The sequence below is a fragment of the Leptonychotes weddellii genome, chromosome 8, assembly GCF_054177405.1.
Source record: "Leptonychotes weddellii isolate Sample4059 chromosome 8, ASM5417740v2, whole genome shotgun sequence".
NCBI lineage: Eukaryota > Metazoa > Chordata > Mammalia > Carnivora > Phocidae > Leptonychotes > Leptonychotes weddellii.
In genome coordinates, this window is record NC_138376.1 from 72,365,715 (window position 1) to 72,389,631 (window position 23,917).

At 37.2% G+C, this 23,917-nt stretch overlaps 1 long non-coding RNA gene across 2 annotated transcripts; it reads right to left on the reverse strand.

Moving 5' to 3' along the window:
- Positions 1–1,157: 1,157 nt before the first annotated feature.
- Positions 1,158–23,889, reverse strand: LOC115941579 (uncharacterized). 2 transcript variants are annotated; one of them, XR_014147813.1, is made up of 4 exons: positions 23,540–23,889; positions 23,293–23,420; positions 3,542–3,631; positions 1,158–3,068 (listed from the first exon to the last, which is right to left on the reverse strand). It is a non-coding gene; the product is annotated as an uncharacterized LOC115941579 (long non-coding RNA). The 2 variants fall into 2 exon arrangements; XR_014147812.1 differs by having other exon boundaries at positions 3,542–3,634; positions 23,540–23,886.
- Positions 23,890–23,917: the final 28 nt, after the last annotated feature.

Consider the following 23,917-nt stretch of genomic DNA (forward strand, 5'->3'; position numbering starts at 1 on the left):
TATCTAAAATTTCTATCCATTTGCCATCCTTTCAGCTCTTACTTTTGGATGGACTTCTTGGCATCTCCCCCATGCATACATGGTTCAGAAGTCAGCCAAGGACTTGAAGAGAGTTCATCTTCATATTTTCAGTCTTCCTCACTATAAATTCCTCCTTTGCAGGAGGTTCTTCTAAATTTTCAGTCACTCTGGCATTCTCAAACTCCATCCTCTCATTTCTCAAACCAGTAGAATTCTGACTTTCAGTTTAAGTGTAGATATTCTATATCATGCAGATGGCATGTGACTTGTATTTAAAAAAATTATATAAATGTGAGTTTCTCCCAGTGTGTATGAGTGTTTTCTTTTAAGAGTTAAATTTTCTCTAAGTTCTGCCTGCTTCTGGCCATTTTTCAATGCCTTCAAGTTATATATACACAAACACATGTATGCATACATGCACGTGTATGTATTATAATTGTTATCTGTGGAAGGGTCAGTCCAGTTCTCTACAGTTACTGGGATTAGAATTCCATCCTTGGTCTTGATTTTCAAGTCATCACTCTGAACTACAGCAACAGCCTGTAGTTCCCAAGGGCCTTTAACTCTTCTTTGACTCACAATTTTGCTCTGTTAAAATATATTCTCCCTGCAGCAGCCAGAGTTATTTTATTAGAAACCCAGTATTAACCATGCCACTCTCCTTAACATCTTTATATGGCTTCTCATTATACCTAGAATCAATCCAGAATTCTAAATATGGCCTCTAACAACTTACACAATCTGCCCCGTCAATCACTTCTGCTCCAACCTACCTCTATTTGCCCATTGGGTTTTGGTAACACCTCAAATCTTTAAACTTATCAAACAATATACCTGTTCAAGGACCCGAATTAACCTTCGGGTTCTCATCTATATGTCACTTCCACAAAGATGGTGGGGCTGATTCCACAGATTGTGTTAGTCAGGTACAACATTTTTTTTGTTTGTTTTTTTGGTTGGTTTTTTTTTTTAACATATAATGTATTATTTATTTCAGGGGTACAGGCCTGTGATTCATCAGTCTTACACAATTCACAGTGCTCACCATAGTACATTCCCTCCCCAGTGTCCATCACCCAACCACCCTATCCCTCCCACCCCCCTCCCCTCCAGCAACCCTCAGTTTGTTTCCTGAGATTAAGAGTCTCTTATGGTTTGTCTCTCTCTCTGGTTTTGTCTTGTTTCATTTTTCCCTCCCTTCCCCTATGATCCTCTGCCTTGTTTCTCAAATTCCACATATGAGTGAGGTTATACGATAATTCTCTTTCTCTGGTGTTAAGAAAATTGGACAGCCACATGCAGAAGAATGAAACTGGACCATTTCCTTACACCACACACAAAGATAGACTCAAAATGGATGAAAGACCTAAATGTGAGACAGGAATCCAACAAAATCCTTGAGGAGAACACAGGCAGCAACCTCTTCAACCTCCCCTGCAGCAACTTCTACCTAGATGCATCACCAAAAGCAAGGGAAGCAAGGGCAAAAATGAACTATTGGGACGTCATCAAGATAAAAAGCTTTTGCATATCAAGTACTACATTATAAATGATGAAACCCTAATACCCTTCTACTTCTGGGCTTGGAGAAAACTGGCAATCCAGTTTCAATAATCCATAACTCAAAAGCAGGAGATTGGGGGATTTCTTTCTTGGGGTGACATCCCTAGAGGAAAGCCCTAACAGATCCCTTATGACTACTGCTCTGCAGTGAAACTACCTGGCTGGATTAGGCTACAGAGAAGCCCACCAGGCCATAGTCCAGTCCACGTACATGCAGAGAGGGCTTCCTGTCACCTACTTGGGTCTCACTCTGAAATGTGAGCAGACAGTCAGGGACCACCAGACTGTTGAGGGAAGGGCCCAGGATGAAGGACAGAGAACAGCAACACATCCTGCAAAAAGGAACTTTCAGGAAACAGAAATTTTAGATTAAAAAAACTTTAAAAAAAAAAATCTATCATTAATGCCCTCACAGAACTAAGCTTTACTTCTATAAAAGGACAAAACAGGAAATTTTAACTGAGGCACCAGCTCCCTTACACTGAATTAAGGTAATAAGTTGCTTGTTACTTTGATCAAAAATTTCTTAGTTGAGGCAATATTTAGGTTATATGCATCATAACTTAGAGTTAAGTTTGAGAAAGTATATGTTTTAGACATGCAAGGTACATTAAAAATAAGCCTGGCTTAAGAAGCTAATAAAAGTATATCAATTTTCTACCTGGAGGTCACTATTTTGAAGATAGCTTGTTTTCAATCTAAGTAGTTGCCAATATTCTCAGTTATAAATTTTACATTTTAGATCATTCAACACAAAACTAACAGGCCTCAGGAAAAAAGTGAAACATTTTCCATTCCAATTATTTCTAAAAGGCAAGACTGTTAGCATCACAACTGAGATTTTTCAGGTATCTCGGGATATAGCACACATCTGGGTAATGGGAAAGATCTAGATTTCCTGATCACCCTAACTAATTTTCATTTATTCATTTATTCAACAAATATTTATTGTGCTGCTACTGTATGGTAAGCATATGCACACACTAGAAATCCAAAATTGCATAAGATAAATATGGTCTCTGTCCTCATGGAGTCTGCAGTGGAGTGGATTTCTCAGCAATATCTAGATCTACCTATCCCATGTGCCATTTGTAAATTTTAAAAAAGTAGATAATCAGGTGGTCTCTGGATGAAGACCTAAGAGGATTTCCTATAAAATAAAGCATTAGGGCTTTATGGTGTGAAGTTAAACACTGAGATTCTTATTTTATTTTCTCTTTGGACTCTGTTTTTATTTTATAGCACTATTTTTTTGTAAGAAGCTGTTACCTTTGTCACATTCATAAATAAAAAACTTACTTCCCTAAACCATATTTTCAATGAGCATGTTTCTGTTGATTTTCAGTTACTCCACATTGGGCGCGTCCTTTTCCCAAGGCAGAAACAGAAACAGGGCGTAGATGGGCTGAAGCAGCGTGCTATCAAGAGAGTAGCATGTAACAGCTAGGTGGTTTGGAAACAGCAGCTTCCTTGAGCTTCCTAGGCTAAGTCAAAATAATGAGTCAATGAGACATTTGGTGAGAAGTTTCTTGGCCCTGATCTTATTTTAGTCAGGCCTAAAATATACCTCATTCTAATTCTGTCTTCCCAAACAAACAGTACAATGTTAAAATAACAAAGAAAAAATATTGGCAACTTATGAAATCTTTAGTAGCAAAATGGAATGTAGCAACTAAGTTAAACAAGGTTCTATGTTACCTAATGCTCTTCATAAACTCCCCCAGAGGGGTACTCAGCCATTAGCAGCCTCCAGAGGATACTCACTTGCCAAAGAACTGTGTGAGAGGCCAAGAGCCCTGGAATCAGACCAACTCCTGACTTCCTCTGACGATGGGCACTTCCCAGGCCTCGCTCTCTCCCCAGTCAAATACTGGGGATATCCTTTCTTCTCAGCCTCTGAATTTCACAATTCTTAAAAATTATGTCTTACCTTGTTCACTTTTTCACCTTATTTTACCTTTTATTGTTTCAGATCCCCTTCATTTCTCCTTATTTTTCTCTTGTTTCAGGATGTCCTGGACCAAAGTATTTTTTTTTCACATGGAAGCTGCTGGGAGTAAAATCAACAAGGATCTCTCATCTATACTTAATTTTCCTCACAGCAGGTGCTGTGATACAGCAAAAATTCTAGACAGAAATGTGGTAAGGCTTTTGTTGCTGCTGCCATGCTAGTTACCCGAAAATCAATAAATGATTAGAGCACCTAACAGAGTGGATGATTCCAGTAGCATTAAAATGATGATGGAGGAAATCACTTAAAATGCATACATGTACTTGTTCTTTGGCTGTCAAGATTTCAAGCTTAACATGCATAGTAGCTAACCAGTTTCTGAATATTGTTTAAAAGAGTTTAAAGGTTGATTTGTTGTTGTTGTTGTTCCATGTTTGCAAAGAGAAAAAACAATTTAGAATTTGTGGCAATCAATATAGTCAGGTAAAAATAAAAAATAAAGAAATTCAGCAAGAGTTCATTTGTCCAGTATCTGTTCATGTAAATAAATGTTCTGGAGAGCTAATGTTTACTCTTTCTAGCATCAAAACTTTAAAATTTATAATCACTTCAACTTCAACAAAAGCTTTCAAAATTCCTATACACAATTCCTTCCTTCTTGGAATTTGAATATTCAATAGAATTTCATATTTTTCTTGATGCAAGAATTGCAGTTACTCATTTGCTCTTGCTCTAAATATGCCTTTGGTTGTAACTGGTTTTTACAACTTCTCCATCTTTCCACACCTGGCAGAAAATGCCACAACCTCACAAAATGAATATGCCTGATTTTCATTTTCAGTAATTGTAGCAAAGTAAATCAGATCAACCCGAATGCTAAGAAAAACTATTAAAGCTGGCAAGATATTTTTTTAAATCTGCTTGAATCCATTTGAGGGTTAAAGAAGCAGGGTTAAATAAAAAGACATAGATCTAGGGGAAGAAAGAAAGAAGACAGAAGAGGTCTGCATCTGGGGTCACTTTTTCTTAATGTACATGCTTATACCAGAAGCATCTGAAAGAATTACATGTACATGCTTATATCAGAGGCATCAGAGAATCAGGAACTTAGTAGGATTTTGAACAGATTCATGGTGCCAAGGGAACAAAAACTGGAGTCCACTGCCTGCCCAAGACAAGGGTTATGACAAACATCTTGGACTTGAGTTTGGGATCATTAATTAAGAAATACACCCTAGGAATGAGGGTTTATCATTACAAGACAGACTTTTTATAAGAACTGAAGCCCAGATAAGAATCATCTCAAATTGTGATTGAATTAAGATGATCTGAAATTTGTAGCCATCTACCAAAAGAAAATATGAATCCTCTCTGATGGGAAATAACATCATCATACCCCTAAATTAGTTATATTACTTTGCATTAAATATGCCATTCACATTTAAAAATAAACAAGATATAGGGAGACAAGACAACATGATCACAACCAAGGGAGAAACAGGTAACAGAAACAGACAAACAGGAAATCCAAATAATAGAATTATTGGAAACAGATTTTAATATTTTTAAGGAATTAAAAGATAAAATTGTTAATATTGGCAGACAAGTATAAATTATAAAAAGGAATCAAATGGAAATTCTAAATATGAAGAAAATGTAATGACTGAATATTAATAACTCAATATATGGGCTTACAGTAAATTAGTCGCAGATGAAAAAAGAATAAGTCACCTGGAAAATAGGTTGGAAGAAAATGTACAGAATTAGGTAGAGAAATAAAAGGAAGGAAAAATAGACAAAATTACATAGAAGAGTCATAGGTGATACAGTGAAAGTTTGAACAGATGTGTAATTCAAGTCTCAGAAGAAGAGGAGAGAAAAATGCAGAAAATAGTTGAAGAGAGTATGGCTGTGGATTTTTTAAAACTTGCAAAAGAGATCAAGCCATAGATTCAGGTAGCATTAGAAAATGCAAAAATGAGGAGTACTTATGTGGCTCAGTCTCTAAAGTGGCAGACTCTTGATTTTGGCTCAGATCATGATCTCAGGGTCCTGGGATTGAGCTCCACATCTGGCTCCGCACTCAATGCAGAATCTGCTTGAGATTCTCTCTTTCCCTCTCCCTCTGCCCCTCCCCCTGCTTGCTCATGTTCTCTCTCTCTAAAATAAATAAAACCTTTTTCTTTTAAAGATTTTATTTATTTGTCAGAGAGAGAGAACGAGAGAGAGCACAAGCAGGGGGAGCGGCAGGCAGAGGGAGAAGCAGGCTCCCCACTGAGCAGGGAGTCCTATCTGGGACTTGATCCCAGAACCCTGGGATCATGACCTGAGCCAAAGGCAGATGCTTAACTGACTGAGCCACCCAGGCGCCCTGTAAATAAAATCTTTTTTTAAAAAATGAAAAAAATAAAGAAAACCCAAAAACGATAAATACAAAGAAAGCTACATGTAAGCACATCATAGTAAAATCAATGAAAAACAAAGAAAAATAACAAAATCATAAAATTGGTTATAAGAAAGGCAAAGAGACTAGCTTGATGGGATCCATAATATGACTCATTATCGACTTTTTGATAAAAATAATAGAAGACAGAAGACAATAAATTGTATTTTCAAAGTGCCAAAAGAAAATAACTGACAACTTAAAATTCTATAATCAATAAAAATGTCTTTGCGGAATTAGGATATTCGCAGACTAAAACAAGAGAATCAGTTGTCAGTAGACCCCCTGATGTTCTCAGTAAATTCCACTAACAGAAATATTAAAGGAATAACAGTTACCTCTAGGTAGGAAGAAGGTCATAGTGATTGGGATAGGGGGCTTCTGGGTGCTGACAAAATTCTACTTATTGACCTAGGTGGTGGTTACAGAGTATGTTTGGTATGTTTATTTTGTAATGATTCATTGAGATTTATCCTTACAAGGTGTGCACTTTACATAGATGAGTTAAACAGAAAGGATTAATCAACTTGATATAGATTTAAGCAAACTACCCGGAGAACAGCATAAGGAAATAAAGAGATGGATACAATGAAGAAGTTTAGAGACGGTTCTAAAGAAAAGATTCACGCAGCTGTACTCTCAGTTTCAAAGGAGAAAAATTCCTAACTGATATTATAAAAATCTAATAGAAACAGAAAGAAGAAAAGGGAAATCTGCACATAGATGAGGGCAATAGTAAGCAGTAAAGACGAATAAGACAAAGTTACATAAAATTGGGTTACTTTCAACATCCAACCTCATCAACTGGGGAAGCCCCATGGAGACAGCCAGGCTGGGGTCCCAATTGAGAAGGCTGGGTGGAGCGTCCTCCCCTCTGGTGAGACTTTCAGCTGACCATCCCCACAAGGGCTGTATTTATAGGGCAAATGATGGGGTCTGAAGTTAAACATTTGTTTGCCTATGTGCAGTTTGGAGCGAGCTGCATTCCTATGTTATCGTGTCTACATATTCAAGGAGTCTGGGCTACTTGTGCTTGCCTCCTTTCCCAGATTCCCTTCCAGGTGGCCAGCTCAGCCTGGAGCTGGAGGGGTTGTAAGGCAAAATTTATAACTCTTGGATTCCAGACCAGAAGGGCCAATTCTAACCTGGAGGCCAGCTTATGTCAACGAATCAGGCTCCTGAGGTCACTTACGCAGCACAAGTCTCATAAACAACATTCCTTAGCCTGCCTGCGTATGTGCAGGTCTGAGTGGTTGGTTGTGCAGGACAAATCACAGAAACCTCCATCCATGTAATACAGAGACACAGAGGCTAGAACATCCAGTTGAAGTTGCAAAGGAAAGAATTGAAAGATAAGAGAGAAGCCAGAAAACTCTTTAACGTGCTGAAAGAAAGTAACTGTCAACCTAGAATTCTAAACCATGATAACTTACCCATCAAAGTAAGAGTGAAATAAAGACATTTGCATTCACACATTTTCCCCCCCAAGGATTGTTATTGGGCACTTACATTATCTAGACATAGCATCATGGTATTAATGAAAATAAAGTTTCTGCTCTCACAGTTCTGAGTCCAGAAGTTTGAAATGAAGTGCATGGGATAAGAATAAGGATGTCAGCAGGTCTGCTTCCTTCTGGAGTCTCCAGGGGAATTCGATGCCTTGCCCTTGGTCTTTCAGAGGCTGCTGGCATTCACTGGCTTATAACTGCATCACTCCACTCTTTGCCTTCTCTCTGACTCCTCTTGCAACCCTTTTATAAGGACCCCTGCAATTACATCAGGCCCACCCAGATAATCAAGGATAATCTCCCCATCTCAATAGCCTTAATTTAATCACAGCTGCCAAGTCTCTTTGTCATGTAAGGCAACACAGGTTCTGAGGATTAAAATGTGGACATTCTTAAGGGGGCATTACTCAGCCTACTACAATACACATGCATTTCTATTGAATTTTACCTTGGAGTAAAACTATTAGTGCATAAGATATTCATTATGTTCAGCATTAGTAGATAAGCCAATCAGTGTTTCTAAATTGTTGGATCTACTTATATTTCCACCAGCTGTGTTTCACATACACATCAACACTTGGTACCATCAGTCTTAGTTTTAGCTATTCTGGTGGATGTATATTGTTTTATCATTACTTTAGTTTACATTTCATGTCATTAGCAATCTCCTAATAATTAATGAGGTTGAGCACATTAGTACATTTCGTATGTTTATTTTTTTTTTAATTTTATTATGTTATGTTAGTCACCATACAATCCATCATTAGTTTTTGATGTAGTGATCCACGATCCATTGTTTTCGTATAACACCCAGTGCTCCATGCAGTACGTGCCCTCCTTAATACCCATCACCAGGCTAACCAATCCCCCCTCCCCCCTCCCCTCTAAAACCCTGTTTCTTTCTCAGGCCCATAGTCTCTCATGGTTCATCTCTCCCTCCAATTCCCACCCGCCCATTTTTCCCTTCCTTCTCCTAATGTCCTCCATGTTATTCCTTATGTTCCACAAATAAGTGAAACCATATGATAATTGACTTTCTCTGCTTGACTTATTTCACTTAGCATAATCTCCTCCAGTCCCATCCATGTTGATGTAAAAGTTGGATATTCATCTTTTCTGATGGCTGAGTAATATTCATTTCATATGTTTAATTGTAATTTAGATACTCTCTTTTGTGAAGTACCTATTAAGTCTTTTGCTCATTTTCCTGTTGGGTTGTAGTATTTTTCTTACTGATTTGTAGAAGTCCTTTATATTTCTTGCATATAAACTCTGTGTCAGATATATATGTTGAAACTATTTTCTACCACCCTGCGTCTTCAATATCGATTGTTATCCTTTGATGAAAGTTTTTAATTATAATGTACTTCAATTTGTCATGTTTTTCCTTTTTGGTTAGTATTTTTGAGGATAATGTATAAAGAATTTTTATCTACTCCAAAGATAAAAAAAGGTTTCTTTATGTTTTCTCTTACAAACCAACATTTTCAAAATATTTCCCTGGCTGCTATGTGGGCAGTAGTCTTAAATTGTATCAATTAGGAGATTGCTAATATAGACTCTATTACTCAAAGATATCAGTACCAAAGTCTCAGTAATTCTCCTGGATTTACTTTTTAGACTTTGCTGTAATTCTTGCTACCACATTCACATGATAGGCATTAAAATGTAGGAAGAAGCAATACAAAAAGAGTGTTCTTCCCAGATTTATCAGCTCCTTCAAAGGAGAGCTTTCCCCAAAGCTTCACCCAGAGACAACTCTAACACCTCCTCAAGCACTTCATTTGCAAGAGAGGTAAGGAATTGTCATTTTTTTTAGCTCACTACTACATCACTCCAATATAATAGGATACGATTTTTAACAAAAGAGGAGAGAATGGATCTTTGGGAGGTAATTAGCAATATTTACTGAGAGGACAAGAGTAGAAGCAGAATTATCAGGTAGCAAGATGTTCCCAACACCCATTTGAAGAGGACTAGGATGATGGTGGGAAACGTTGTAAAAGTGGTCAGATTCTGCAGCCACTTGGAAGATCAAATGGGATTTGCTGATGAACAAATAAAGACTATGATAGTTTTACTACTGATGGCTATTTGCCAGAGTATTATTAATGGATCTATCTCATAATGAAGGAATTTGAACCAAGAAAGAAGGAGTAGATGGAAGATGAAACTCAGAGGGGAAAAAAAAATGTTATGCCTTTGACTAATTTGGAGAATAAAATAATGGAATAAAGTTTTAAAATTATCTAAGTAGAAAAAATTAAAGTTTTCTAAGGTCCTTCTATTATTCAAGAGGAGAACAGATAAAGGCTATTAGAGCACAGGAGGGAGAAAATTACATGGCCAGGGATAAAGAAGAGAGGAAAGGGCCTTTCAGAAAGACCAACTATTAGGTGCAAATATTCAGAGCTCTGCAGGAATCCTGTGGATTTTGAGAAGGACAACAGTGTGGCATGTGGCTGGATACCAGCCTTCATTAAGGGTGCTGAGGAAGATTAGGATACAGCTGGGGCAGTAAATTAGGGACAGAGTGTATAGGGTTATTTCAGGAGGTTTTTAGGAGTCTGTACTTCCTTGCTTTGACCAATGCAGAGCCATTAATTATTTTTAAAAGCATGTGTGGCATGAGCCATGCTTTTAAAATAATTATGTTTTTAATATAAATATGTTGTAGAAATGTAAACTGAAATTGGCAAAACAGGTAAGCGACTACTGTAATAATCAATGTATAATGTGACAATTTAATATTTCATTTTGAGGCACTGTGCTATATAAATATGTGAGTACAAAAATGAAAGACAATGTCCCTATACCAAGGTAACTTATAAGACAGGTTGCTGGTGTTTGAGAATTTCATATATGTTTAAGATAGCAACATATCAGATTTCTGAAACCAAGCTAAACAAATAATTAGTAATACTTTAAGGACTTCTAAGCATGTTTCTTTTTTAAAAAGATTTTATTTATTTATTTAAGAGAGAGAGATTGAGCACAAGCAGGGGAGGAGCAGATGGAAGGGGAGAAGCAGGCATGATCCCAGGACCCCAGGATCATGACCTGAGCCAAAGGCAGACGCTTAATGACTGAGCCACCCAGGCGCCCCAATGTGTTTCTTTTTCATGTTGTTTTCTCTACGAAATTACTCAAAAGAAAGCCATCATAGACAGAAGTGAAATGTGTGAAGCCTCCATATGGTTATGTGGCTTTTCATGGTGTAGCTATAGGGCTGAATCTCAATTCTGTCTCTAGTGTTGGAGTCAAGGTCTCAAGTAGAACTATGTACTGAATCTTTTTTCTCTTCTATCCCAATCGATTCTAGTGTGTATCATTTGCTCAAAAGATGAATGTCTCATATTGCAAGGAGCACAGATGTGCCTCTTTCTCAGCCATAATGATGAAAAACTCCAGTAAGCAACTATTTTGTGAATGGATTTTATGGGATGCCAACTCATACTGCAAAACTAATTCATCCTTCTGCTAACAACAAACATTCACCCAAATTTCCCCCACCCACCTGCCAGAATAAGCATGATAACACATACAAGATTTTAGATAAACAATGTATTTACCAGGTTCTGAAGCAGTGTTCAATCAAAGCAATTTTATAGATTTTCATGAGGAAAATCCATTAGATTTTGTTATGTTGCAGTATATCACAATCTAGAACATTGTACCGTTACAGAATTTTAAAGAAGCAAACTTGTTAGGAATGTTGTTCTGACCTCAGGAAAAGCAATTGGAAATTTCTAACTTTACTTGTAAAACATGCCTATCTTGAGGAGTCGGGTTTTTCATTACTGACCCTTTGTTTCCTGTCTGATTTTTTTTAATTATAACGAAATACTTCATGAAGTAAAATAAGAAACTTTACTATTTTTTGATAAAAGGTTGTTGCCAAAAAATTTTTTTAAATCTCAATGCTTTCTATTATCTTTGGGGTTCAGACTAAACTCTGGGGTTTCTACCAAATAAAAAAATTAAATAAGTTTGTGAGGCATTAGTACTTGCAAAATGGATAGTCTTAATTACGTCAACTTCTTCACCACCTCCAAGATAATTAGTGTATAAACAACTCTACTTTTGTATTTCATGTCTAAAAGGAAGAAATTTCCTTTGTGATATCCAAGCTTAGTCCATCTTTTATTAGTTTTCTGTGACTGCTGTCAGAAATTACCACAAATTTGGTGGCTTAAACACCAGAAATATATTCTCTCCTTTCCTCACCCCGCTTCCGGTGGCTACAGGCGTTCCTCAGCTTGAGGTTACATCACATTACCTTCTCCCTTTCTGTGTGCCTCTCTCTTATAAGGACACACATGTTTATGGTTAGGGCCCACTCAAGTAATCCAAGATAAACTTTTCCTCTCAAGAGACCTAACTTTATCACATCTTTTGTCATATAAAGTAATATTCATATGGGCGCCTGGGTGGCTCAATTGGTTGAGACTCTGACTCTTGGTTTTGGCTCAGGTCGTGATCTCAGGGTCATGGTCTGATCTCCGAGCTCAGTGGGGAGTCTGCTTGAGATTCTTTCCCTCTACCCCTCCCCACACAGGTGGGCTTTCTCTCTCTCTCTCTCAAATAAATAAATAAACCTTTTAATAAAGTAAAGTAAAAAATAAAGTAATATTCATCAATTCCAGGAAACGGACATGGATATCTTTTGATGCTATTTTTCAAATGACCACACACAATCTATCTGTGATTTTATCTCATACTTTTCTGCCACACGGGATTTTCTCCCCCTGATTCCCACCCTTCTGCTGCCTCCTCCCTTTCTCTCATCTTTGATTACTTTCCCTTCAATGGTTCCTTCCCCTCATCATACACTCACACCATTAGTTTGCTAGGGCTGATAGAACAAAGTACCACAGATTGGGTAGTCTCAAAAACAGAAATTTATTTTCCCACAATTCCAGAAGCTAGAAATCTGAGATCAAGGTGGGGGCAGGCCTGGTTTCCGAGGCCTCTCTCCTTGGCTTGTAGATGGCTGTCTGCTCTCTCTCCTCACATGATTTTCCCTCCATACATTTCTGTGTCCTAATTTTCTTCCTTATGAGGACTCCAGTCATATTGGATTAAGGCCTACCCTAATGACCTCATTGTACCTTAGTTACCTCTTTAAGGACCCTATCTCCAAAAACAGTCACATTCTGAGGTGCTGGGCTTAGGACTTCCACATATAAATTTGGGGGAAACACAATTCACTCTGTAACACGACCGTTCTTTCCCATTCTGGAAAAAACAAAAACAAAAAACCTTCCATCTAAAGAAATATTCCTTCAAAGTACCAGCTGTATCAAACATTTACTTCCCATCAAATAGCCTGTGTTTCTCGACATTTCTTGGCCCTCTTGCTGTAAGGTGGAACTTTGGGACTAATTTCTAGGAGGCAGTACCACAGCTCTAATGGACTAGTAGAGGCTTGTACTATGAAAATGCAGATATAAAAAAGAAAAGTAATTTCATTTTAGAGTCACCATCTTCTAAGATGGACAACAAATGGATGATAATGTTTGTTTCACAGAAAGAAGTTTCTGTGATACTCTCAGCTCCATTTTGTTCTCATGTCCTCAGCTTTCATCAATGGAGGCTATAATAAAGAGCTTCACAAAGTCCATTGTGACATTTACTGTAGGAAAACTATTTACTATAGTACATCGTCAAAAATCTTTGCTTCCCCTGAGGGTCCCTCTTCACTTTTTGGCCAATGTTAATCCTGTAATTGACATATGTGTTTATTTTGATTTTGGTTTTGGTTTGCTTAAAAGCCATATTTGGGGTGCAAGTCATACAACTAGAATGTAAGCTCAAATGAAGGTAACAACAAATGAAGGTTCTTCATGCATCCCCTATGCCCAGTATAGGTGTTCAATAAATATGTATTAAATAAATGAATGAGCCAACTTTATAGAGCTATATGGCCTAAATGCTTGCATTGTTTTTCCCCAGATCTTGACTTTCTATGTTTACTTATATTGGGGGGTATACTTTCTCTAAATTATGAATGTAAATATTGTAAAAGTTATGAAAATCTCTTTAATAAACATTTAGTTGAATGGATTATCTCAGTTGATTATGTTGTTTCCACAGGTCTGCTACTTTTAAATGATGAAATGCCAAGGAACAGCCCTAGCAAGAGACTTTATACATTCATTCTACATCAGGTCATCACAGAAAGGGTTGAATCATCAGTCCTGAAAGGATCAGTCAGGAATCTCTGGTGTCCCTAAAATCTTTCAAGGGGTCTGTGAGGTCAAAACTATTTTCAAAATGGTATTAAGTCAAATATTATTTGTATTTTTCACACATATTTTTTCATGAGTATGCAGTGAAGTTTTCCAGAGACTATGTGATATGGGAAATCATAACAAATTGAATTAAGAAGCTTCTATTAAGCCTCAAAATGAAGGACATAGTCTGAACATACCCAAACACCAAACATTTATAGTCATGCAACCAAAGCTTAAAATTGTCCTGATTCCCAGAAATGCTGATTCTGACCTTAAATAAAACTATGCTTTCTTCCTATCAGCATGACTTTATAGCTTCCTAGCCAATCAAGTAAGCAGATAGGCAAACAAATCAGTATATAGAGTGCTACTACCCTAAAAAGAATGTGAATTTCTAGTAACAAATCACAACAGAAAACAATGCACTTCCTCATTCATGCTTTATAAACTGAGCTGTAACCACTGAAAGCCACCCTTCCACCACATTTAGTTTTGAAGTCTCCCTGCTTATGAATAGTTTGTTTCTTGCTCAATAAAATATTCATATCAAATAAAGTTCTCTGAATTTTCTTTTAACAAGCCAAATGTTAAAAAGATTTAGAAAAATGTAAAACAATGCCACCCCCTCACTAAATTTTTTGTTCTACAGATTAATTTTACAAAAAAAAAGTATTATTTTTGTTAACAGTCCTTTTACTGTAGTCATTTTCAACAACTATTTTAGTTTATTTCAGTTTTAATTTTAACACAGTAAATATTAATAGATAGAACCCATACACAAAAGCTGTTTGAGAGATCCTCAGAATGTTGAAGGCCACAAAAGTTTCCTAAGACCAAACAGTGAGAACCACTAGGAAAAGAATGAACTCCCTCTTTGTAGAAGCTCCTTCCTCTATGCTGTGGTAAAACAAAACCAAAAACAAATGTGTCCCCTTTCACTACTTTGGATCATTAGTCCCAGAAACATCTATGATACCACAATTAAGCACCACTGTGAAATACAAAAAAACTGCTCAAGAATCTGAGTGATGACCACACAGACTATTTATAGATTTATAGATACAGCCCCAAAGATGTTTTCTCTTTTTGTTTCCAGTCTACATTTACTCTAAGTCCAAACCAGAATTATCTTTTCTCCTGGCTCCCAAGAAACTGGGATCTGTATCTGATTCTCCTGGTGCCATTCCCCATTCAGAGAGGTATTGATATACTCCCTGGGTGATCTTTATATTTCTGATACCACTGCCCAGAGGTCTTTTTACATTGGGATATTTCTCAGAGGCATGGCCTTGCTCTAGAATGGGGAATATATTTCATAGCACATGCCAACTCTGATATATTGTTAGCAGTTGGCTGGAACACTGTTTGAGAAGGATTCTCAGGCATTTCCAGGCTTTGCAAGACAAATGCCATAATTGATTAGTGGCCTACCATGGGTACTAAAAGGAAGACTGCGAGCTTCTGTGCCGTGTATTTGCTGACCAAATGAAATCAATTGGAACTGCTATGGTCAAACAGATGTAAGCAAGACATTAAGTGTTTAATCCATGTAAAAATTACATGGGAATGTAATTACTATGATGAATAACAGGTATCAGCAATAATATCTCTCTCATAAACAAACTCAATCTGCTTAAAATATGAACACAGATTTTAAGATTTAAAGAAATAAATTAAGAGAACATAAGAATTGCCTTAAAGATTTGTCATAACATAGACGGTGCACATCTGTGTATCTGAAGACATTTTTACCTTGCACATGAACTAGGATAGATGCCAACTACCCTCGTTGATCTTGGCACTTTCTGAGCTTGACCAGAACTTACTTTCAGAAACAATCTCCTCAGAATGGAATTTTAAAAGGTAGAGATGAGGGATGCCAGCTGTGTCCCTTAACAACTCCCAGATGTTACACATCTTTCAGGGGGTCTGTGCCACCCCTATAATGAGGCATCTGCTACAAGTCCTCAATTTCTTTACAGCATATCATCTTGTTGGTGCAACTAATGACTAACACATGGAGGAAGAAGAGGAAGAGGAGAAAATCAAGAGAGGAGAAGGAGCAAGAGACAAAGAAGAAAGACACCAGACAGAGAAAGACAAAACCTCTATGATTTCACTTAAATGTGGAATCTAAAATAAAACAAACTCAGATACAGAGAACAGATTAGTCGGTTGCCAGAGGTGAGGTGTTAGAGGTGGGCAAAGTGGGCAAAAGTGGTCAACGAACCAAGAAGAAGAAGAAGAAAGAAACAAGTCATTCCTGAAGATTTGAGCTAGTGTGACTTTTTCCTTGTTTGGCAGGAAACATAGATACTATATATTTCTTTAGAAAGTGTCCCTGTGACTATTAATTCTACGTTCCATTCTACACACCGCTGCCTTAGCCGTGACACAAACTGCCAATACATTCCTTAACATCACATTTTGTTGATAAAATAGAAGAATTTCAGCTCCTTTGAGAACAACGCCCGAGCACTGACAAGAACACTAACTTGTTTCTTTGCGAGTTTGCTTTTTTGTCATTTTGCCTGGCAGTTATACTCTGGAAAAGTGTACACAGGAAAGCAAGTGATGCCTGGAGCTAATAATTCTGGCTCTAAATACAGCACTGTGAAGAAACTGGTTGGGGGGGGTACAAAACTCATATAGAATTTGTTCCCTTGGAAACAAAAGAATACTTCGTGTTTGGGGAATAAATATATATATTTGCAGAACAATTTTCACAAAAAATATGGCTCTAAAATGAAATCCTGACAATATAGTCACAACAGTAGTGAGGAGTAATGGGGGGCATAAATATATAGATAATTTTATAGCTTATAAAGTATTTACATGCATTTGACTCCACAGATCAGGCTGCAAAAATTATGTACCAATGATAAACTGATGTGAACCAGAAGGGATTCCTGTTATTGCTTTACTGATAAAGATGAAAAGTCACAATGAGCAGAAATTTGCTCTCTTATCCCCCAATGAAACCTACAAATATCAAAAAAGAATTTTAAACCTCATCTTGGAATGAGAAGAAAAAGAAAAATATAGGAAAGGAAAAATATTCTAAAATAAGTTTGCAAATAGATGGCTTTTTGTAGGATTTTGATAAAGAAAACAGTGATTATTATGAAACAGCATGAGTTCTTTAAGAGTAAGTCTTGAAAAATTTGCTCCCTCTAAGACTGATAAATCTGAATTCTGGAATTCCATAAAATTTTTATTTTTTATTCCATAAAAGCTGTCATTCCATTACTTTCCCCTTAAACAAAAGGAGAAATATGGTATTTAAGACAATCACACACAAAGGTACATGTTAACTCTACTTTATAAAATAAATGAATCAGACTTTTAGATGTCCCTAAAGTCCCCTCTAGCTCTAAAATTTTTTGAATCTAGGATCCTAACATACCAGTGTCATCAGCTTATCACAGCATATATCCTTGTTTCTCTCTTAATCAATTTCATTATTAACTTAAATAAAAACTTAATTATATTTTAAAAATTTATAGATGACAAGTGATGGCAGAAAGAACAATGTTGAATGATACTTAATTTCTGAAATAATCTCGATTGGTTAGAACAGTTTATTCTTCTTGGCATCCTCAAGGCACCTCAAATACTATTTGTTGAAATAATGAATGAATCAATGAATCAATGCTAACAAGGTGAAATTAATTTTTTCAGGTACAGAGTTGACTAAACCTAGTTTGATAGCAATTTAGTCAGATACAGTGCCTTACCAGCTCTATTTAAGCCAAGAGTCCAATTAACTGAATTCTAACATCTAGGGAAATTAATCTCACTGTTATCTGCTCTAGTCAGACTATGTGCAAAATACTAAATTCCTCTGGGCATCACTTTCTAAAGTGGATATTGGCAAACTAGAGTTCAATAAGAGAGGGGGGCCAGGATATCTAGAGGTCTGGAAATTCTGTCAGGAGATATAATCAAAGGATCTGAGATGCTTAACTTGGAGAATGAAAACAGGAGGGACATGTTGAATATCTGGAGGGTTGTCATGGGAAAGATACATTAGAGTCATTCTGTGGACCCAAGGGAAGAATATGGAAGCTACAAAGAAACAGATCTTGCTTTAGCATAAGGAAGGAATTTCTAACTGTTAGATCTGTCCCAAAATGGATTAACGTACTTTGCAAAAAAGGGAATACTTCATCACTTTAAGTGGTCAAGCAAAAAGTACATAATCTGCTAGGGTCTTGCAGAGAAATTATTACTGTGGGTGGATATTAGCATGAATGATCTGAAGAGTCTTTCCTGCCCTAAAATGCTGTGATTCTGTGATTCTTGAGTGATTGCTGCCTACCTCTTCAACATCATCATAATCTCTCTTTTCACTGACTTATCTTCTATTCATTCAACATCTGATCAGCTCTCTCTTTGTTCTTGCTCCAATTATTCACATTTGCTCATGAGGTATCCTGCAATCTGACTTCCATTGCTATCATAGCAGAAAAAAAATTCTCTTAAAAGTCATAACCTCTTTGCTCTACTAGCTAATGGGCTTGCATTTATTTTCATTATTTTTGACTCTGTAGAGGTATTAACTATTGAATCCCCTATACCTTCTTGCTTCCTTTATTCCTAGTTCTTCAATTTCATCTTTTTTCCGGCCATTTTGCTTTTCTTCCACCTAAGTGGTTTCCTAAGGCATTGATGCTTTTTATGTATAAGATTTTACTGCCATTTTTGGTGGTGGTATTAAGGTAATTGTTAAGTCCCTAACTACAATAAGATAATATCAGTGATATAATTAACACAATGTCTTTGTAATTTCTCTGCAATGACTTGTTTGACAATACACATTTTGCAGTTGTTTAGGTTTATTTTCCTAGGTGAGTTGGAGAAATTACTTCAAATTTTCTTATTTTCTAGTAAACAGGTGGAAATGCTTCAAATTTTATTAAAAGAAAAGCTTATCTTGGAAGGACTTTACAGTATCACATCTTATATCATCAAAGAAACTGTCAATCCACATTACAAATGTTAGAATGCTATTTTAGCCTTTGGATTTAAAATTAATCTGAGGATGGTGTCACAATCATGTACCTAGCATAGTTGAAAAGACCATGAGTCCTTCCCACATGTCAAAATTTGACTTACATTTGTAGACACAAGCTGTTAGAAAGTTTTTTTTTTAGAGAACTGAAGCTCTGTTTTCCAAGTCTACATAAAGCTTGTTCTTAAAAGGAATCTCTCATCTCTTATTCAGTGGCCACTTGTACTGTTTACCATTATCCTATTCATACATTAGATTAATTAAAGCTCCCCTACTCTGTATCACAATGTTAGCCAACTTTGAAACAGTCCCCATTCAAATTCTTATTCCCCCTTCAAAATAACCGATACTGCAGTTAAGATATATGGTTGCTTGGTGTAGATAGTTGTTTTGAGTCTTATGATCTCAGAATGAACAAACGTGTGCCTTTATCAAAGGTCTAAATCAAAGTTGTCCCATAGAACTTCTGGTGAAGGTGAGAATGGTTTTCTATACTTTCCCATAAGATAGCTATGAGCCACATACGGCTATTGCACCTTTGAAAGGTGGCTATTGTGACTGAATGACTAACTTTTAAATTTTATTTAATATTTTAAACACTATTTTTTAAGGCCAGTTTTAGGTTCATAGAAAAATTGAAAGGACGGTATAGAGATTTCCCATATAATCTCTGCACCCACACATAGCCTCTCCGTTATCAAAGTCCCGCACCAGAGAGGGACTGTACATTTCTTACAATTTATGAACTTATATTAACACATCACAATCACTCAAAATTCACTGTTTACACTGGCTCACTCTTGGTGTCCTACATCCTATTGGTGTGGACATGCGCATAGTAAGACAGGTCCATCATTATAATATCATACAGAGTATTTTCCCTGCCCTAAAAATCCTCAGTGCTCTGCCTGTTCATCCCTCCACCTTCCCTAACCCCTGGCAAACACTGGTCTTTTTACTGTCTCCAAAATTTTGCCTTTGCCATAATGTCATAGAGTTGGAATCATACAGTATGTAGCCTTTTCAGATTGGCTTCTTTCACTTAGTAGTGTGCATTTAAGGTTTCTCTATGTCTTTTCAGGACTTGATAGCTCATTTCATTTTAGTGCCAAATAATATTCCGTTGTCTGGCTGTATCACAATTCATTTATCCATTCACCTATTGAAAGAAATCTTAGCTGCTTCCAAGTTTTGGCAATTAGGAATCAAAATGCCTTAAATATCTGTGTGTAGGTTTTGGTGTGGATATAAGTTTTCAACTCCTTTGGGTAAATAGTAAAGAGTACAATTGCTAGATTATAGAGTAAGAGTATTTTTAGTTTTGTAAGGAAGCACCAAACTGCCTTTCAAAGTGGCTATACCTTTTTGCATTCCCACCAGCAACAAATGAGAGTTCCTGTTGCTTCACGTCCTCCTCAGCATTTGGCATTGCCAGTATTCTGGATTTTGGTCATTCTGGTAGTTGTGTAATGGTATCTCATTTCAGTTTGCATTTCTTTAATGACATGATGCAGAGCATCTTTTTATATGTTGTTTTGCTGCCTGTATACCTTTTTTGGTGAGGTGTCTGTTAAGGTCTTTGGGCCATTTTTTAATTGGTTCCTTGCTTGCTTACTGTTGAGTTTTAAGACTTCATATATTTCGATAACAGTCCTTTATCAGATATATCTTTTGCAAATATTTTCTCCCAGTTTGTGTCTTGTCTTCTGTTCTCTTGACTTTGACTTTTGAACAGTTTTTAATTTTAATCAAGTCCAGCTTATCAATTCTTGCTTTCATGTGCTATATCTTTGGTATTGTATCTAAAAAGTCATTGATATACCCAAAGTCATCTAAATTTTCTCTAGTTACCTTCTAGGGGCTTTATAGTTGCATTTTACATTTAGATCTGTGATCCAAATGTAATTTTTTTTTAAAGATTTTATTTTTTAATTTGAGAGAGAGAGAATGAGAGAGAGCACATGAGAGGGGTTACGGTCAGAGGGAGAAGCAGACTCCCTGCAGAGCAGGGAGCCCGATGCGGGACTCAATCCAGGGACTCCAGGGTCATGACCTGAGCTGAAAGCAGTCGCTTAACCAACTGAGCCACCCAGGCGCCCAATCCAAATGTAATTTTTATAAAAGCTGTAAGTTGTGCATCTAGATTCATCTGTGTGTGTGTGAATGTCCAATTATTCTAGCATTATTGGTTGAAAAATTATCTTTTCTCCATTGCATCGCCTTTGTTCCTTTGTCAAGTATTAGTCAACTATATTTATGTGGGTCTATTTCTGGTCCCTCTATTCTGTTCCATTGACATATTTGTCTATTCTCTCATCAATACCACATTGTCTTGATTAGGGTAGCTTCATAGTAAGTCTTAAAGTCAGGTCGTGTCAGTCCTCCAACTTTGCTCTCCTTCAATACTGTGTTGGCTATTCTGGATATTTTGCCTCTTTATATAAACTTTACAATAAGTCTGTTGATATCCACCAAATAATTTTTTGGGATTTTGATTGGGATTGCATTGAATCATAGATCAAGTTGAGCACTCACATCTTGACAATATGAGATTTTTTCCCCTTGGTTTTCCTATCCATGAACATGGAATACCTTCCCATTTATTTAGTTCTTCTTTGATTTCATTCATCTAAGTTTGTAGTTTTCCTCATATAGATCTTGTAGATATTTTGCTAAATTTATGCCTAAGTATTTCATTTTGGGGGGTGCTAATGTAAACTACATTGTGTTTTCAATTTCAAATTCCACTTGTTCTCTGTTGGTATCATTTTATTTAATTTTAATTAAAATTTAAATAGCTTCATCTTGCTCGTGGCTACCATTTTAGTCTAGTCTCTAGAAAATACAGTCATGAATTATTCCTTTTTTAGGAATTATTGCCTTTTAAGAATAAATGTAAATGGGAACACCTAGGTGACTCAGTCAGTTAAGTGTCTGCTTTCAGCTTAGATCATGATCCTGGAGTCCTGGGATTGAGCCCCACATCAAGCTCCCTGCTCAGCAGAGAGTCTGCTTCTCCCTCTTCCTCTGCCCCTCCCCTTGCTCCTGCTCTCTCTTGCCCACTCTCTCTCTCTCAGATAAATAAAATCTTAAAAAAAAAAAGAAGAAATGTAAATGTTATTATTATACCAAAGTAAAATGCTGCACCAAAACATTTACACTGACTTATTTATTTAATATATATGAAATATATCAGGCACTATGTACCAGTTGTCATACGCATGCTATGGAGCATTGAGGAGCTCAGACTATTTAGAGATGTAGTAAATAAAAACTGCAATACAGTTTTGCTTGCTATTATAGACAACTGAATAAAGAATTGGTGGGGACACTGCATACAGAATAATGGTAGGAATTTATTTTTTTTAAAGATTTTATTTATTTATTGACAGAGGGAGACATAGTGAGAGAGGGATCACAAGCAGGGGGAGGGGGAGAGGGAAAAGCAGGCTTCTCACTGAGCAGGGAGCCCGATGCGGGGCTTGATCCCAGGACCCTGGGATCATGACCTGAGCCGAAGGCAGCCGCTTAACGACTGAGCCACCCAGGTGCCCCTAATCGTAGGAATTTAAAAAGGTTTCGTTGAAGAGTTTTATTTAATCTGGGACGTCACGGAAGAATAAGTTACAAAATAAATAAGAACGTGGTGCTGTGAGGAATAAGACAGGCATTCCAGAAAGATATGGAGTCCTGAAAAGGCTTGGTGTATCTAGGCCACTACTTCACATGTGGTGTGCAGTAGTTGATGCTGCCAAAAAGTAGAATCCGGGCTCATGGAGGCTTATTTGTAAGGAAGAAGTTTGAATGCCAAGTGGTCACACGGTACACTATACTTTTCCTACTGCATTTATACTTTATACTAAGTACTTTTTTAAAAAATCTGCTTTATTGACTGCCTTCGGCTCAGGTCATGATCCTGGAGTCCCAGGATCGAGTCCCGCATCGGGCTCCCTGCTCGGCAGGGAGTCTGCTTCTCCCTCTGACCCTCCCCCCTCTCATGTGCTCTCTCTCTCTCATTCTCTCTCTCAAATAAATAAATAAAATCTTTAAAAAAAATCTGCTTTATTAGATTTATAAGTTGTTTATGGCAAGATCATGCCTGCCTTACCAACCAATGTACTCCATGGTATCGGATAGAGAATCAATAAGTCTGTTATATGAATGAATGTTTCTGGTTGTTCTGAAGCTTGATACCCTTTGGAACCACACCACCTACCCTCTTCCAAGCTACCTTCTTGACTTCTGCTCTTCTGCCTCTTGGCTGGCAATCACTTTGCCAAACAGTGTGGCTGTTTGGTGGCAGTACTTAGTATCAGGTTTTGTGACTGTGTTCTCTGCATTTTAAATAAAGTTGGGAACTTTGCTGGACAAGTACCTTTGTGGCATTGGATTTGAGTCACCCCGAATAAGAGACTGAGATTGGAAAAGACCTGGAACAATTCCCCTTCACCAACTCTATAGCGCATGCAGTTAAAAGGAATGAAAATTTTTCTTTTACAGTGAAAAGTTAGGTATAAAAATAAAAGAGGACAAGAAATTTACTCCAGAGTAAATACCTACCTTTTACTGATATCAGTGCAGGGTAAAGCGAAATAAACGTGTCTTTTGCCTCCTCCATTTCATCCGTAGCCATATATACGCATTATCGTATGTTTCTATTTCTTCATTGCTTGATGGAGCCAATCTTCCCCAGAGGAGAAATAGGAAAGAATAACAGTCTAAATCTAGAACACCATGAAAGCAATGCCCAGCCTTTTTGGTACCCGAATTAGTCATCTTTGTGCAAAAAAATAGAGTACCTACCTTCAGTACTGTGTCCCACTTGTCTCCCAAAAGGTACTCTGTGCCCTGTGCCCACGTAAAAATTAGCATGATACCCAATGGACTGCTCCTTGTTAATAACTAGGGAAGAAGAGATATTACTAATTGCAGGCACAGGCACATCTCCTCCCCGCTCTCTCCCCAAGAAACAAATGAAGGGCAGAAGAAAAAGAAAATTCGTTAATCTGATTATCAGTGCCCTGAAACATTAGTTACAATACAAACAAAGACCGAAAGTAGCACTTTTCTAACTTGCCCCCTCCTGCATCCCACCCTTTTGCGAGAACCTCGCCACCTGGCTTCCAGCAAAGCCCTGCGGCTTCACAACAGGGAGGACGCCCCGCCCACGCGAAGTGGGCG